Below are 17,153 nucleotides of genomic sequence, written 5' to 3' on the forward strand. Positions count from 1 at the left end.
TTCTTATCAAACCTCTGTAACTTTAAAAGGTGTGGCCTTTGGTGGGCAGTTTTGAGGTGTAGGGTATGTGGCACTGAAACGATGAGGTAGGTCCATCACACGTAGAACACTAGCATGTCAGGTAGATTGCTAAGCTAAAACTCTTCTTCCTAACATGCTTGTTTGCTACATGGAGGAGATGTCTCCATATGGAGGAGAAGCACTTGATCATGTGGACCCCTTCCTCTGAATGCTTGGCATGAATGGCATGTCTGTTGTGGTCTACGGAGAAGAGAGGGGGTAAGAGCTGTCAGGAGGGGCTGTCCGGGTTCCAAAGGGGGAGTGGAGGAAAAAGATAGTGGAGCAGCTGACAGGAGGAGAGGAAAAGAGAATCTAAGATGTGGCAAAATGGTGAACACTCTGGTTCCCTTTGCTGAGCAACCAAATACCTGTGACCAGTGGTGGCTGGTGGTTCCATGTCAGTGGGGCAGTGGAATCCACTCTGGGTTTAGGCCAAACTTTCAGCACCTTGGACAGCTCCTTGAAATTTCAGGCTAAAACCTGGAGATGATTCCACTGCCCCACCAACATGGAGTCACCAGCCATCTGTGATCAGCTCCACATGGAGATCTGTGGGGGAGTTGTTCTTAAACCATATTGGATCTATGGTAACTGGTCTTCACGCTTGTCACCAGCACATTTTCTTATCGTATGGTCACCATGTCGGGGGGATGATTGCAAGGCTTTGAAATTAACGTTCAGCCATGCCCCATTGAAATTATGTACACAGATGGAGTACCATGTGCACAGCCCATGTTTTCTTTGACATTTCCACTGTAGCTCCTTGCTGCTGAAGAGGCAAGCCCCTTCTTAAAATGTAAACAGAAAAGTGTCTCTTCAGCCTGTGGTGGAAACATCAAAGAAGCCTCTTCAGTAATTTCCTCTTTTGTTTTCACTCAGGACCACCAGAAACTCTGCTAGGGACCAATGAAACACCATCCTCCCCAGACTGTAGCTGAAGAACCACTGTATTGGGGGCAGGGTCTATAATAAAAATAGCAGTCACATAAAATTTGTCTTAGGATTATATTAGTATCTCTTCTAAATAACTTTGGGGTGTTAAATGTAGGTAGAGACTGACCTAGTGTCACCGAGCAGAATTCTTGGGCCTCTGCCATGGTTCCATCACCCCATCAGGGTCACCACTGATACCTATCCAGGGCCCTCCTTTCTCTTCTCCCACTGGATAAGGCCACGGGGGATGCCAATGCCAAGGGCCCCCTAAAGCTTGGAGGTTTGCTTTCAACTCTGGCCCACAATCCACCATGACTCTGTCAATGTGTGAGTCCTATTGCAGTGAACATTGGATTCATGTCGACAGAGCTTAGCAGGTAGACCTCCTGGTGATTCTGCCTTTTGTCTGCAAGAACATTCTGAATCTGAAGTGCTAACATGCAAGAGACCATGATGAAGGTTGATTATAACAGCTGTGAATATTATGGAAATGGGAAAATCAACAGCCTCAATTGTTCCAAAAACAGGTTTTTTTAATCCACTGCGCGCTTCAGTAGAGAAAGCTTTCTCACTGCCCACTGTTATTTCCTATCCCTGACGCCTTGTACACAGTTATTTATTTACTTACTTTTGTTTGTTTGTTTGTTTATAATCCACACTTTCAAGACAGAATGCAACATATAAAAATAAACATCAGCAAAAACAACCATAAAATATCAATCAAGCATCAATAAATACGTCTTGGTTAAAAAGAGAGATTCAAATTGAAGTTCAGGTAAAGATGAGGCAGTTCAGTATAACTGAGATAAATGAAACGCTTAATAAACATCATTAAAGAGATGGCAGAAGTGGCTTCTATCGCTCACTTTTCCGTCTCTTCCAGTGCAGGGGTGGGGAAACTTCTTAGCCCAAGGGCCACATTCCCTCTGGGGACCCTTCTGCTGGTCACTTGCCTGTGGTGAGTGGAGCCAGGCACAAGAGTGAACAGAGCAATAGGGGTGGGGAAGATATTTGATTCAGTTCACATTTGAAGCTGGATCTATCAAATTACCACTTTTCAAAACAGTATGAGGACCTAAAGACAGCCATCCTTCAAAACTTGCATGAGGATTTTAAAAAAAAATGCAAATTGCTGCAGAAATGTAGAGAACTGAATTTATTTATTTATTTATTTAAAATATTTCTATCCCACCCTTCTACCCTATAATAGGGTGCTCGAGGCAGCTTACAAAAATAAAATCAAACACGTACATAATAAAATTGTAAACCATAAAATCACAAAAACATTAAAATAAATTAAAATACATAAAATACAATTTAAATACATAAATTTAATGTAGACTGGAAAAATGTGAGAGGATCGAAACTGGCAGGTCTTTCCATCCCTGTATGTGAATCTTACTTTTCTACAGTAGGCTACATTCCACCCATGCAAAAGTCAGTGGATTCTGCAGAAACACACACACACACATCTCTCCATTCTCTATCAAGGGAAGCAAGAGGCACTGTCACCATTCAAGAAGGCATTCCAGCTAGGCAAAAGCATGTGAGAAGGGTGCAGAGTGTTGCTAATGAGGGGTGTTGCCTATGGAGAGGGGAGGCCCAGGTAGAGTCCCAAGGGCCTGATAGAGATGTCTGGAGGGCCGTATTTAACCTTTCAAAGTTCCCCACCTCTGTCATAATGGTACAATGTAGACAGAAACTGAAGTTTTTCCATAGTGTTATCTGAAGAACTTCTGTTGAGATAATAGAGATGTTACAGCAGGTGTGGAGAACCAATGGCCCTCCAGATGGTGCTGCAACTACAACTCCCATTAGCCCCGGGAAGCATGGCCAATGGCCAGGGATGAGGAGAGGTGTCATTCAGCAACATCTGGAGAGATAAAGGGTCCTCACATCCTGCAGCAGAATGTGCTTCAGTCATATTACTTACCTAACGTTCTCTTATTGTTTCATATGTGGCAAATTTCCTACACAATTCCTGCAGGGGAAATTGCTCTCTTCTCTTTTTTTCTTTTTTTTCTTTTGTAAACCACTTAGAGGTTGTTGTTGTTTTTACAATCAAGCAGTATATAAATAAATAAATAAATAAATAAAGCACACTCTCAGGCCCAATGAGGGCACATGTGAGGCACAATGTGAAGCTCCTGTTGGTGTAGCCTTCCCACAGTATCTGTGTGTGGAGAAATGTACATATAGATTGCCTATTTTCTATTTATCCTTTTATTTAACTGCCTTTATCATATTAATTTCAAAACCAAAAAACAAAGAAACTTCTATAAAGCAATTTATGGAGGAAAGAAAGCTGAGCAATGATGTGAAATCCATGTAAGGGCTAGAAAAATGAGCAGTTAATTTTCAACGGGCAACCAAAACAAACGATTTTGCTCATTTCTTTCAGAAAATCGACAAGGAAGAGACCATTTGAATCTCTCTTGGAGGAAAGTTCTGCAACACTGAGGCCACTACCAAAAAACCTCTTAAGCAGTTTACAGAAACTGGAATAAAATATGTATTAAACAATACCGACAAATGTAGACAACAAAATCATCAAAAATAATTAAAAAACACAACTTTTAAAAACTATACAGAGTAAAATTACATGTCTGGGTAGGCGTGCCAAAATAAAAACAAATATAGTAATGCGCCAGCAGTGTAGCTGCAAATTCAGAAGGGTCCCTTCGTGATAGTCCCAGCAATGCCCTTCTCTTTTCTCTTTTCTCTTTTCTTTTTTCTTTTTGCTGCTGAGTTGAGCATGAGATCCTTGTTAATGCATTTTCCCTCAACAAAAGATGTTCCCAGGAGGCAATAAGCATGAAAGAGGAGAGTGTTAGCTACTGAAAAGGGTCTTCTCAGTGTTTGATTGACCTCCTTTCACTCTGATTGGCTCCAATCAGCAGGAAAGGACAAGGAAGCATGCTAGAAGATTCTTCTCAGTGGCTGATTGGCTCATAGGACTCTGAAGATATAGGGATCCTGCTGGGACCCTGCTCCCAAAAAAGTAAGGGTCTAAGAGCCTTTGAGCCCTGGACATCTACATCCCTGTAAGGCATACATGGAATATATGGGCAATTTTCAACACAGAAGTGATATCCATGTAGAAAAGTCATCGTGGGTGAAGAAGCCATTTGTCAGAAGAAAGCAGACTTTACCCAAATTCAGCCAGAGAGAGTGTGGATTTTTTTTTCAACATCCTTCTCTTCCCACGCATGCTTCCAGTTAGATCATTGCCATTCTCCCATTGTATCTGCCCTGGGTAAGGAAACAAAAGGTTACTCAAACAAATCTCTGAAGTCAATGGATTAGCAACTGCATTGCTTTGATCAGTACAGAGTCAACACCACTTCAGACAACATGTTGGCAAGGTAAAAGCCCATCTCAAGTCATTTACATGTTGGTCTCTTCAGATCTATTTTTACTTTAAAAAAAAAAAAAACCTCCTAGATACGTTTTGGTGCTTGATGGGGGTTTTACCAGTGACAACTTCCATTTGGTTGATGAGACACCCAAGAGAACATTCCAGGGCCTTGCCTTTTACATACATCCCAGGGGTGTCAGGATACTGGTTCCAGGAGAGTTCTGTCAGCGTTTGCTTGAGATTAGAATAAAGCTGGTTGGAGAGGGTGTCTTTAATCTGAGCCAAAATTTCAAAGGTTTTAGGTTGTTTGAATTGGATCGGTGCTTTTTTGGTAAAAAAAAATAAAAATAAGTGTCAGTACTCGTGTCTTGATAAAAGGGTTGTGGACGCCAGCACAAAATGGTTGCTGTGAGCACGGGTGCTGGTACTCTGTCACCAAAAAAAAAAAAAAAGCCCTCAATGGGATGAGCAAATGAACCCCAGTGCCAACAAACTATCGGTGCTATTTTTTATTTTTTGGGCAAAAGGGCGCCTGTAACTTTTTTATTTTTCACTTTTTAATCAAGATGCAATTGCCTTGCACAGAAGAAAACAGCTATTTATACAGGTGTCACATAAGTAACCACAGTGCATATATGGTGACATGTTCAACTGCTTGTTCACAGCACAGCTTTCAGTGTGTTTGTTGTGTTCTTAACCTGAATCCGATATGCTGCCTGCTCCTATCCAGATTTATTCAGAAATAAGTTCCACTGAGTTCAGTAGGGCTTACTCTCATGTAAGAGTGTATAGGATTGCAGCCCTTAAATTGCTTTCCTCATCTTTACTCCAGGGTTTGGGTTTGCTTGCAAATGGTCAGTCTTGGTTTCAGTGGAAGTTCAAACTGAATTTCTAAAAGAGATTTAGCATTGCCAGATCAATTAAAAAATGTGGCTTTTTGAAATTGGTTCAGTTGGTTCATTTTAGGTGCTATTAGCTATGATCTTTGCAAAGTCACTGATAGGCACTTCTTTAACATAAGGCATGGATGGGCCATTGGTGGGCCATGACTGAAATCCAAAATGCCATTCCATGCTTTGCAGGTCACCTGTCCATGCTTGATGCAAAGAAGAATGTTCACAACTATTCAGAAAGTGACAAGGTTCCAGACCTCATTGCTGCTGCTGCTGCAGTGATGGCCTTGGACTTGCTGAACCTTTGTTGTCCTAACCTGAAATATAAGGGATGAAGAGACATCTACAGCTGGTGTCTGATTTTAAAAAAAAAGACTTAAGAGGGGAGAGTAGTTCTCATCTGGTGTACCATTAAAACATTACTCTGTTGGTCTTTTCCTTTATTTTCTAGTGAAGGTTTTTGAGTAAAGAGAAGTTGTGCAAAACCCTGTTTGCATGACCAGACAGAAGACGCTGAATATAGACAGGTGGGATTGCAGTGGCATGCCCCCACCCCTGTTTCCATAGTATACATCAATTGGCCCTTCTGCATAGATTCTGTATTGAAGAAAAAAAAATGCAGGCCTAGCTTCTGTGCAGAAGAGCTAGGGTTGGGGGGCATCATGGGTCACCCCAATCCCACCCACCCCCATGTTCTGCTCCCCATGCATTCAGTATCAGTATCCCAGGGCTGCAGCTTCCGTTGAGCTTGCCTGTTCTGTCTTTGGGGTATCCCTTCATGATGACTTAACAGCTGGCAAGAGGGCGACTTGGATGAGGCTGAGGGCAGAGAAGGGGAAGGGGGCAAGAGGGAAGTAGAAGTGGACATCCAATGGGTTAGGGGACAGAACAATGGAGTCATTCGGTGGGAATCGCATTAGAAGAGCACCGAGATGTGAAAGGGCCGAACAGACGTTAAAGGCTGCGTTTACCCCGTGCATCTGTAGTGCTCTCATTCCGCTTTGAGCAGTCCTGGCTTCCCCTAAAGAATCCTGGGAACTGTCATTTGTGAAGGGTGCTGAGAGTTGTTAGGAGACCCCCTCTTCCCCTCACAGAGCTACAATCCTCAGAGTGGCTTAACAATCAATCCTTCTTCCCAGGGAACTCTGGGAATTGTCATTCTGTGAAGGCAAGAGGGACCTGCAAGCAACTCTCAGCGCCCTTAAGTTAGCAGTCCCCAGGATTCTTTGGGGGATGCCAGAAGGTGAAAGAACAGGACTTCAAATGCATGGTGTAAATGTGGCCAAAGTGAAGACAGATGGTTGTCTACAGATAGTCATATTCAGAACAGACCCAGTCAAATTAATGGACATGACTAACTTAGGTCCATTAATTTTAATGGGTCTACTCTGAGTAGAATCTAGTTGGATACAACTCACAGGTCTTTGTCTTAAAACCCAGAGATTGAGGGTGAGATTGCCCAGTCAATTACTTCATGTTTTTGAGCAAGCACAGAATAATTTAATAGAGTCTCCCCTCAGGACATTTCCTTCTTTTTAAAATAATAATATTCACAGCATGCACAAAATAAGTCACTGCTCTTTCAGAGCATGTTGACCTTTCTTCTCACCCTCCGCACAGGGACCCAAACCCCAGTGAATTTTGAGCTTCCCCCTTTTCCTACAACTGTGCTGAGATTTCTTTTGAGTCGCTCCAGGTAGTGCCAAATTCTGCTGTCGGGATCAACTGAATAAACGGCCACCAAAGTCAAAGGGCATATCTATGTCATACCAAATGTCCAAAATTCAGTGATTGTTGGCTTGGACTTGCAAATATTAATGATCTCAGATTTGTTTTGAGAGTCTGGAAACTCAAAGATCCACATCATGTGATTGTAAACATTCACTTGTATACACCTGAAAAGCGGGGAACATATATAACTATTTTTCCGGCATTCTGAGAATTCATCTGGGATTATCAACATTCATGTGACGACGTTGACATTCAATTAATTTTGGACATTCATGATCACATCTGAACCAGAGGGAACCCTGGAAACTGTAATTCTATGAGGGGGGACATGAGAACTCTAGCAAATAAATTCTTGGCACCCTCAACCATGCTACAGTTCCCAGAATCATATGGAGAAAGCCATGACAGTAATAACATTAGTGCTTTTTTTGGTAAAAAAAATGAGGTGCTGGTACTCATTCCTTGACAAAAGTGCTGTGGGTGCCAGCACAGAATGGTCGCCGTGGGCAGCCAGAAAAGAGGTGCTGGTACTCTGTACCAGTAAGTACCATCACACACACAAAAGCCCAGATAACACCAGTTTGTGGTTTAGATGTGGCTAAAGAGTCTACTTAGATTGATGGGCTTTGGGAAGACCAATCTGAACTGCCTCCAAGACATCCCCATGGAGCCTTCCACACCTTTCTTCCAGCTCATAAGGGCAGGATGAGAGGAACAATGCCAAGGAAACTTTGCTTCTGAAAATCCCGTGGTGCCTTTTCTTGGTGGTGCTCCCTATTCACATAGTCAAGGCAGCCACTTGCTGTGACCACAGCTGATGCCAGTGTTTCCTCCATATAATGTGCCAGTGCAATAGAGATTTTCATAAACACGCATATATATGTAGTATATAAGTGCATCCAACTAGAAAGTAGATATACCTAATAGGCTCCAGTGCAACTGTGAAACAGATGTAACTTGCCATTATTTCTAGTCAGAACAGTTCCTTTTTCAAATGGGTTCCTCTGAGAGGAAAAGGCATTTGCTGATGCAAAATTACAATGACCAGATTAAGAGGCAGGAAATTCTGCATCTTTAGGCTGGATCTTTAGTAAAAGTAAGAGGCCATCCTGCTATGTAGAGATATTGCTAAAGGGTCACTTCCTTTAATTGCTTTTAGTCATCAATGCACGTACTTACAAAACTTTCTATTTGATATGCTAAGCTTCCCACTCTCCCCCTCCCACAAAAAAGTCCCCAATGCCAACACAGTATCTTGCCTGTCATGGCGGTGACAGGGCTTTCTCTGTTGTGGCCCCAAAATTCCGGAACTCCCCATCGAGGTGCATCTAACACTGATATATTTCGTTGGCTACTTAAGACACATACTACTTACTCTGGCCTTTGGAAGTGAAGTATGCATTTTTCGTTGTCCTCCCTGTAAATGGTGTTATTGGATCTGCTTTATGCTTTTATTGCTGTTGCTTTATGGTTTGTTGATTATGCATTATTCTGTCGTATTTTTAGATTGTGTAATCTGTCCCAGGACCTTAGAAGGAAGGGTGGGTATAAAATACCAGAAATAAGTATGTTTCTGAAGACCAGTTGCTGGAAAATGTAAGAGAGGAGGGCACTGCTGTACTCAGGTCCTGCTTGCAGGTTTCCCATAGGCATCTGGTTGGCCGCATGAGACCAGAATGCTGGACTAGATGGGCCACTGGTCTGATCTTGCAGGCTTTTATGTACCTATGTTCTTAAATGGCTTTCTTTGAAGAGGCACCAGCAGCTAGTTTTGGTGAGGGTGTTGAGAATTCTTGGGTGCATGGATCCTACGGTCTGCTTCCATGAACTACAATTCCCTTTGAGCCATGGAGGAGAATCCATGACAGTCTAACTGTTTTAGGGTGTTTGCTCCTGTAGACACTTTATTTATTTATTTATTGCATTTGTATACCACCCCATAGCCAAAGCTCTCTGGGCGGTTTACAACAAGACATGGTCTTAAAAGGCTAACAAATGCAAAAGAGAGAAACCCAATATGGTGCTCTTGTGTAAGTCTTTTTTCATTTATTGCAAAGTGAACTCAGCAGGGGCTAGTTGAATCCATGCTATAATAATAATAATAATAATAATAATAATAATAATAATAATAATAATAATAATGCACTTTTAATTTCAAAAGTGCTTTCGAGTATTTAGCATGATTGCCTCACACCAACTCAGCGAGGTAGGGTACTATGGCTACCCTGACAGAGGATTTGACTTACCTCAAAGCCGCTCCATGAGCCAAGGGGTGAGCTGGAACTTGGACTCAAGATTCTAGCCCCTTGTATGGATATGCTTTGTAAGAACTGATACAAATAAGTGTAATATATTTCATCATTTGACTGGTATGGGAGTGTCTGGGAAACCTTTTGGCCTCGGGGTGGCTAGCTTTTAGCTTCTGATAGCTCCGTGGAACTATTTCATTCAGCACCTATCCTGTACCTAACTCAGCAACTTCAGATATCTTTTCAGTTTTACTGTTCTCTTTCTGTAGTATTGAAGAGAAGCCTAGTTTGACCCTCCTCAAAGGAAAAGTCCGGCCATCTCATGATATTATTAGTCAAGATATGAAGAATCCCCCTTCCCATTTTAAATTGCCTCTGAACCCCCAGCTTGCTCAACTGATACTATAAAACAACCCTTGCCGACCCGGTGCCCTCCAGATGTTTCGGACTACAACTCCCATCAGCCCCAGCCAGCATGCTGGGAACTGTAGGAGCACCCAGTCGGCGAAGGCTGCCTTAAAATGTTGCCATACCTGCGTGCTAACATTTCAGTCAAAACTGAGGGGGTTTTTTTTGGGGGGGGGGCAGATGGAGCTGAACAATTTTATTTTATTAGAGCACCAGCAATTATTCTGTGTAAAAGGTGCTAGGATAAAATCTCATTATACTTTGGTTCATGGGAGGTGGGGGGGGTGGAATTACACAGAATTCTTCACGTGCAGCCTTGCTGTAGATTATGATCACATGTTGATGCAAAAATGAACATTTTTTTAATCACAAAAAGTACAAAGGTCAGAAATGCAGAGCCTGCAAAACATGCAACAAGAAGTCTATGGAGGGCAAGGCTGTCAGGGACTACTAGCCATGATGGCTGTGACTGTGACTGCACTGTCACGCTTCTGAATGCCAGTTACTGAAAGCCGCAGGAGAGGATGGTGCTCTTTGCACTCAGGTCCTGCTTGCTGGCTTCCCATTGGGGCATCTGGTTGGCCACTGTGAGAACAGGATGTTGGACTGGACGGGCCGCCGGCCTGATCCAGCAGGGTTTGTCTTGTGTCCTTAAGAAAACCATATTGTTTTCCCTACATAAATATAAATGATTGGAGTTATATTTAAATGCAGTTGAGGCAGAGAGCAAAGTGCAAGCAGATTCTGAAGAGCTGTTTTTTTAATTTGACTAAGGATGAGGGGCATATATGTATATATGAATCATGCATCTTTCATTCCAACAGGAAAAAGAGCAGCTAACCTCAGCCAGCAAGCAACTGGATGTGGGTGTGAGAGAGGGGTAGACTGTTTCTGAAAAGTTGTTGAATTTACGAGGATTTAACGGTGATCAGTTTTCTTTATGCTTCAATTTCTCAATTGCATTCAAAAGCCTGGTTATTTCACATATAACTCTTACCTCAAGAAAGGTATTTTTATTTTATTATTATTTACTTTTTAATCCGTTGCTTTCTGTTCTCTCCCTCCATTTCTGATTTTTATTTTTAAGACAAAGCCGTGAATGAGGGGGAATCATGCAAGGCTTGGTGATGACACCAAACCATTTTTTGGTGTTTTACTTCTGTATCCTTCCCTGAAATATTTTTCTCCGTTTTTTGTGTTGCTTGAAAAACTAAATTACATAAGATGAGGTTAGATGAGGGTTGGGTTTTTTTCTTTGTAAGATCTTAGGAAGCGGCAAAACAAAACAAATGTATTTAAAAGAATACCAATTTTTATGGGGGAGCTGGCGAACCAGCTGTAACCCCATGATGGATCATATAAGAAAGAATGTCACGTGTTAAATTAATGTCACGTGTTAACTATCAAGCATGTCTGGGTGTAGGTAAATGCTGTAAATATATTTTCATGTGAGACATGTAGCAGTTGACTGGGGGGGAAACAAATATATAAATGTGCGAGGGATTGTGTGCGTATGCGTGTGCATGTGTCTCTCTGTGTGTGTCTGTGTGTGTGTGTGTGTAACAGAACAACGACAAAAGGAAATTTCAATGCTATTATATCAGATGATGCACTTTTTCACCTTGATGAAAAGCCACAGTTCACAACTATGCAATCTTTCCGTCTCTCTTCTTTCCAACCTCGACTGATTTTCCATATTAAAATTCACACACACATACACACACACACACACGTGTGTGTGTGTGTTTATTCCCCCTCCCCTTTTTTTGTACAAACAAAACACAAAAATTCCAAACATTGGCTCAAGGCGAGAGTACTGCAGTGACTTTTCTCAAATTATAAGAGCTAACAAATAAGCAGACAAAATAAAAGGATATTTTTTTCTGTTGCATATTTTTAAGAGGAAAAAAAGAGATTTGAAAGTGCTTCTCTTTATGTTCTGTTTAATGTCTCTTCTTCGGGTTTCTGTTGAGTAGGGTTTTATATATATATATATATATATATATATATATATATATAATTTTGTACCATTTCTCTTTCTTTCTTTCTTTCTTTCTTTCTTTCTTTCTTTCTTTCTTTCTTTCTTTCTTTCTTTCTTTCTTGTTTTGTTTCTTTGTAAAAAAATTTTTTTCTAAACAACAATTCTGGTTTTGTATTGTAGGTATTAGGGATGCGAAAACTTGGGCAAAATTTGGCTTAACTTCAAATGCTGTATCGCATGTGTATATTCTGATAGATATGAAGACATTTTACACCCTTTAAGATGCACTTTACAGCTTACTGTTTTTCTTTAAAAAATTGTCTCTATAAAATATGCCTACCTTTAGATACAGTAACTGACTTTCCTTTAAGATTTTTCTGTTGCATCGACCTCGGACACAAGTTGATCCACTGTGTGTACCTTTGTGTGTGGTACATTAAATGGGTGTCTGGATCTACACATACCCTTCTCTGCTCTTGTGCCTACATGGAGCTCCTGTGCATTCAAGGCTTCCCATTCACTCCAATGGACAAGGCAGTCCTAGATGCTCCACTGAGGTGAACAGAAGTGCTCTTCTTTGCGAAGGTCACAAAGACCATGTTCACTAGCCCCTAGCAGACACAGAGCCCGTACTGCCAGCAAAGGCCAATGGGGACTTCTTTCCCTCTTCCATAGCTAGCAGTCTTGGAGACCCACATGCATGTATTGGGGAGCAGGGATGGGTTCTGCTGGTGGGTGCCAATTCGAAAGCATTCCGTCCACCTAACAGGCTGGCTTCGATCTGAGTTCATCCTGTGGCCGCTGCTTTTACCAATACATGGGGAGTTTTTGGCTTGGAAAAATAGCGATATTAATATATTTCCCTTCAGCCCCATTGCAAGGAGGTTGGGAGCAGCATTCCTTGGAAGCCACTTGTGCTTCAGTTAGCAATTTTTCCACTAACCCCTTAAGGAAAACTCAGAACCTTTATTTTATTTTTATTTTTAATAGCTGCTTTCATTGTGAATGAAGGAAGCCTCAGGGCAGTTTTGACCTAAACCTTTTAACCCTCTAATTATTTTTTTAAAATAAACTTTCTCCCTTCTTCCATTTCTGAATTATTACTTTTTTCTTTTTGGCTTAGTGGGAGGTGAGTGGGGCCCTAGAAAAAAAAAATTGGTCTCTCTGTGATTTGCCCCCCCAAAAATTCTGGTTTTAAAAAAGGGAAGCTGAAATGAAGAGGGGGGTGTTCTTGCTTTATTTATTTATAGATGTTACAGCTTGTGAATTTTATGAGTCACTTCTCCACTTAATTTTTTTTTTTTTTTTTGGTACTGCCTTCAAGTCGATTCTGACTTACGGCGACCCTATGAAGAGGGTTTTCATGGTAAGCGGTATTCAGAGGGGGTTTCCCATTGCCTTCCTCTGAGGTTGAGAGGCAGTGACTGGCCCAAGGTCACCCAGTGAGCTTCATGGCTGTGTGGGGAGTTGAACCCAGGTCATAGTCCAACACCTTCACCACTACACCACACTGGCTCTCTCTCCATTTAATAGAAATGTTAAATAAATAAACAAGGGTCAGAAGAAGACAAATCTGAGGTGGTCCAATACATGTATTCTACACCATAACAGCAATTCCTGGAGCTGCTTCCAGTAATCTGGAGATCAATTGGTAGGGTTACCCAAAATGCTCAGATATAGGGCTGAGGGCATCATGTTCTGTGACTGACTAGCTAACCATGTGCTCATAGGTAATTGCTGTGGTATTCACCAATCTCAAAGCTCTGTGCCACCATCAACTCATTTTCTAAAGCTTTGCAAAAGAGCAGGAAAATGTAGAACAGCCTGTCCAAACCTGGTGTCTTCCTGATGTTTTGGACTACAACTCCCATCAGCCCAAGCCGGCATGGGTGTTTTGAGACTTTCAAATTCCATTTTAAGAAACATCTTTGGGGGGGGGGGGAAATGGATGCAATAATGTCAGTGCCTTAATTCACCGCTTGACACTGTTGTTTTGAAAGCCCCAAATTAGACAGGGATGCTTTATAGAAATGCTAGTGATGGAAATATGCATTCAGGGGGGTTTTGCATGTGCTTTTTAGAATATCCTTTGCATTCCACCGCCAGACAAGTGCTCACTGAAATTCATTTCACCCCCCAGCCTTTTATGTCTGGAACTCATTAATGGAACTCATTTTGCAACTTCATAGGAGGAAAAAAATGAGAAAACTTGTTTCACAAACTTTGGCTTGCTTGTTGCCATCACTTTTTCTCAATTCCTTCTGTATAGGAAGCCCCTGACAGAGCTTTGGCGAAAAGTTGTAGAAGCACTTTCACAATCCACATGTTTCTATTTGTCCTCGGTTATCAATGGCCCCCAAAGAAACTCTGAGGAACTCTGCACCCCACCCAAAAGCCTCTCCATTCTAGGGATCAGAGAGAAATTCAACTCAGTTCACATTAAAAGGCAAACTTGCCAAATTCACACTTTTCAAAACAATATGTGAACCAAAAACACAGCCACACTTTTCCAAATTTTGCAATGCAGTTTTTCTCTAGCCAGATAATACATACGCTAGGCTAAGGGTGCATACAAATGCATATATTGGTGAAAATAATATTAAAATGTCATTAAACATAAAAATAATATAGGGGAAATTGCATGCAGCACTATATATTAGTTAAAACTGCATACAAAAGTATGTTTACTAGGAGAAATTTTCACTAAAATGCTAGTGAATTTTCTTGATGATTTTTTTTAAAATGCAAATCGTTGCAGAAATGTGAAGTGAATTTAAGACTAAAAAATAAGAAATTTGGAGAACCAAAATTGACAGATTTGTCCATCCCTACCCCAGACAGACTGTAATTGCCAGTCTACACAGAATGCATTATAAGGCAGAAATCATAGTATTATTTAGTTGGAACAGACTTTAGAGGTCATCTAGGCTGACCCTTTTGCTCAGTGCAGGATGCAACAGCAGCATCCCTGACAGATGGCCATCCAGCATCTGCTTAAATATCTCCAGCAAAGGAGAGTCCCCCACCTCCAAAGGCAAGCTGTTGTGCTTCCAAACATCTCTTACCGTTATGAAGTTTCTCAAAGTTTAGCTGAAATCTGACATTTCCATTCATTACTTCGTCCTACCTTCTGGAGCCACAGAGAACAAGTTTGTCTCCATTACAGACTTTCAGATATGTATTCGAAGATAGCTATCCCATCTCTCTACCACTGAAAGAGTCATATTTTTCAATGCTCCTGAGTAGAGCAGGGGAATACTATCTGCGTGTAATAGTCTAGCACATCAGAGAGAAAGTTTTGGCACAGTCATACCTCATGGACTGGGTTTACTACAGGGAATTAGGGTTGTTGTTTTTAAGAGTGGGCCATTAACTACATAAAGGGAGGGTTTGTTTGTTTTTAATTTGGGGAGTATTCAGCAATATGACAAATCCACCAGCCGTCTGGAGTGGCCCAGTTCAGAATTCTGCCACCTCTTTGTGTGTAAAGTGTACATCAGCTCTTAAAGTTTGGGCAAACACCTCCATCCTTCATCATTATTTATTACATTATTATTTATTACATTTGTATACCGCCCCATAGCCGAAGCTCTCTGGGTGGTTTACAACAATTAAAAACATTGCAAACAAATATACAAATTTAAAAACACATTTTTAAAAAACAATTTAAAAACACATGCTAAAATGCCTGGGAGAAGAGGAAAGTCTTGACCTGGCGCCGAAAAGCTAACAGTGTTGGCACCAGGCGCACCTTGTCAAAGCAATCATTCCATAATTCCACTGAGAAAGCCCTCTCCCTTGTTGCCACCCTCCCAGCTTCCCTCAGAGTAGGCACCCAGAGGAGGGGCTTTGATGTTGAGCGTAGTGTACGGGTGGGTTCATGTCGGGAGAGGCGTTCCATCAGGTATTGTGGTCCCAAGCCGTGGGGGATCAGTGGCTACAAGTCAAGATGGCTAGCCAGAGGCAATATGCTTCCGGTTGCCAATTGCTGGGAATCACATGTGGGGAACGTGTTGCTGAGATCCTCCTTGCGAGCTTCCCTTGGGGACATCTGGCTGGCCACCGAGAGAGCAGAGTGCTGGACTAGATAGCTTGTTAGTCTGATCCATCTTATTATCATGATACTTATCCCAAACTACCAGCTGGATCCAACAGGGCCCATCTGTCGGTACGGAGAGTTGCCATCAGAACTGATGTCGTAAAACTGTATCTGCTGTTGTTTCTTTTCTGACAGCGGCAGTTGCTCATTGATTTCACTTAAGATCAGCCAGCAGTTTCCAAACAAAGTTCAAAAGAATTATGGAGTTCCTCAGGAACTTACCAGGAATTCCACCATCAGGAGATGAATAATGGGGGGAGATAAGCAGTGAAGGCTGACCCATGAGGGCAAGTGGGGCACTGCCCCACCAAGCCCAGTATGCTGTCAGCCAGCCCCCACCTGCCTGCCTCCTTACTTACAACAAATCTGAGGGGTGGCATTATCTGCCATCTCCAGTCTCAGTGTTCATAGAACTCAGCAGGGAAGAGGATAGAGGACAGAACCCAGAATTAGTTGACCCATTGGCTCTCATTGGCTCTAGCTTCACCAATCATTTGCTTTCATTCCACTTACTAATGGCATCCCTGACTTCTGCCCTACCAGCTCCATAAGCTCTCTGGAACAGATGCTTGCCTACCACTATTCACCTCCCCACCCCCTGCCACTGCCATGAACTAGAACAGGAAGAGAGTTGGGTGTGTTTAAGGGCTTACTCTGTTCATTCAAGGCAAGAGTTGTTGTTGTTATATGCCTTCAAGTCGATTACAGCTTATGGTGACCCTATGAATCTTTATATATATATATATATATTCATTCATAGGGTTTTTATGGTAAGAGGTATTCAGAGGTGGTTTACCATTGCCTTCCTCTAAGCCTACAGCACCCGGGATTCCCAAGCAGTCTCCCATCCAAGTACTAACCAGGCCTAACCCTGCTTAGCTTCCAAGATCAGATGAGATTGGACGTGTTTAGGGTAGTATGGCCGTAGGCAAGAGTTAGTGCCCCCCAATGGGTCTTTCTAACCCTCTGTGTGGGGTTTTCTGCAATATTTCATTGATTCCAACAACAGGGGAATTTATGCCACGTGTCATTCTGCTTTATTGCTCGTTCTGCGATGCTTCCCTGGTGTTATTGTATTATTGCCGTCTGGAGGGGCACTCTTGCACTATGGCACAACAAAAGTGGGACAAAAATAAATAAATAAAGCACAACATTTTTGGCCGCCCTGGGCTCCTGCTGGGAGGAAGGGCGGGATATAAATCAAATAATAAATAAATAATTATAAAAAAGTTACAGGATTTCAGCTGGAATTTATGGGGTATGCACTGATCAGAAACAAAACGTTATGTCCACCCCAAAACACTGAAAGTGGGATTGGGTATAGCCGCCTCCATGCCATCATGAGCACAAATAATTATTAATGCATAATGAAAAGGATGTCTGGAAAGGCCTCTTGTGAGCCCTAGCAGCAGCAGTGTAGTGGCAAATTCAGAAGTGCAGG

At 41.9% G+C, this 17,153-nt stretch overlaps 1 non-coding gene across 1 annotated transcript; it reads right to left on the reverse strand.

Annotated features, from left to right (window-relative positions):
* Positions 1-16,523: 16,523 nt before the first annotated feature.
* LOC133384630 (5S ribosomal RNA) lies at positions 16,524-16,642 on the reverse strand. The gene has a single exon (XR_009762637.1). It is a non-coding gene; the product is annotated as a 5S ribosomal RNA (ribosomal RNA).
* Positions 16,643-17,153: the final 511 nt, after the last annotated feature.

Source organism: Rhineura floridana, chromosome 4, assembly GCF_030035675.1.
Source record: "Rhineura floridana isolate rRhiFlo1 chromosome 4, rRhiFlo1.hap2, whole genome shotgun sequence".
In the NCBI taxonomy this organism is placed as follows: Eukaryota; Metazoa; Chordata; class Lepidosauria; order Squamata; family Rhineuridae; genus Rhineura; species Rhineura floridana.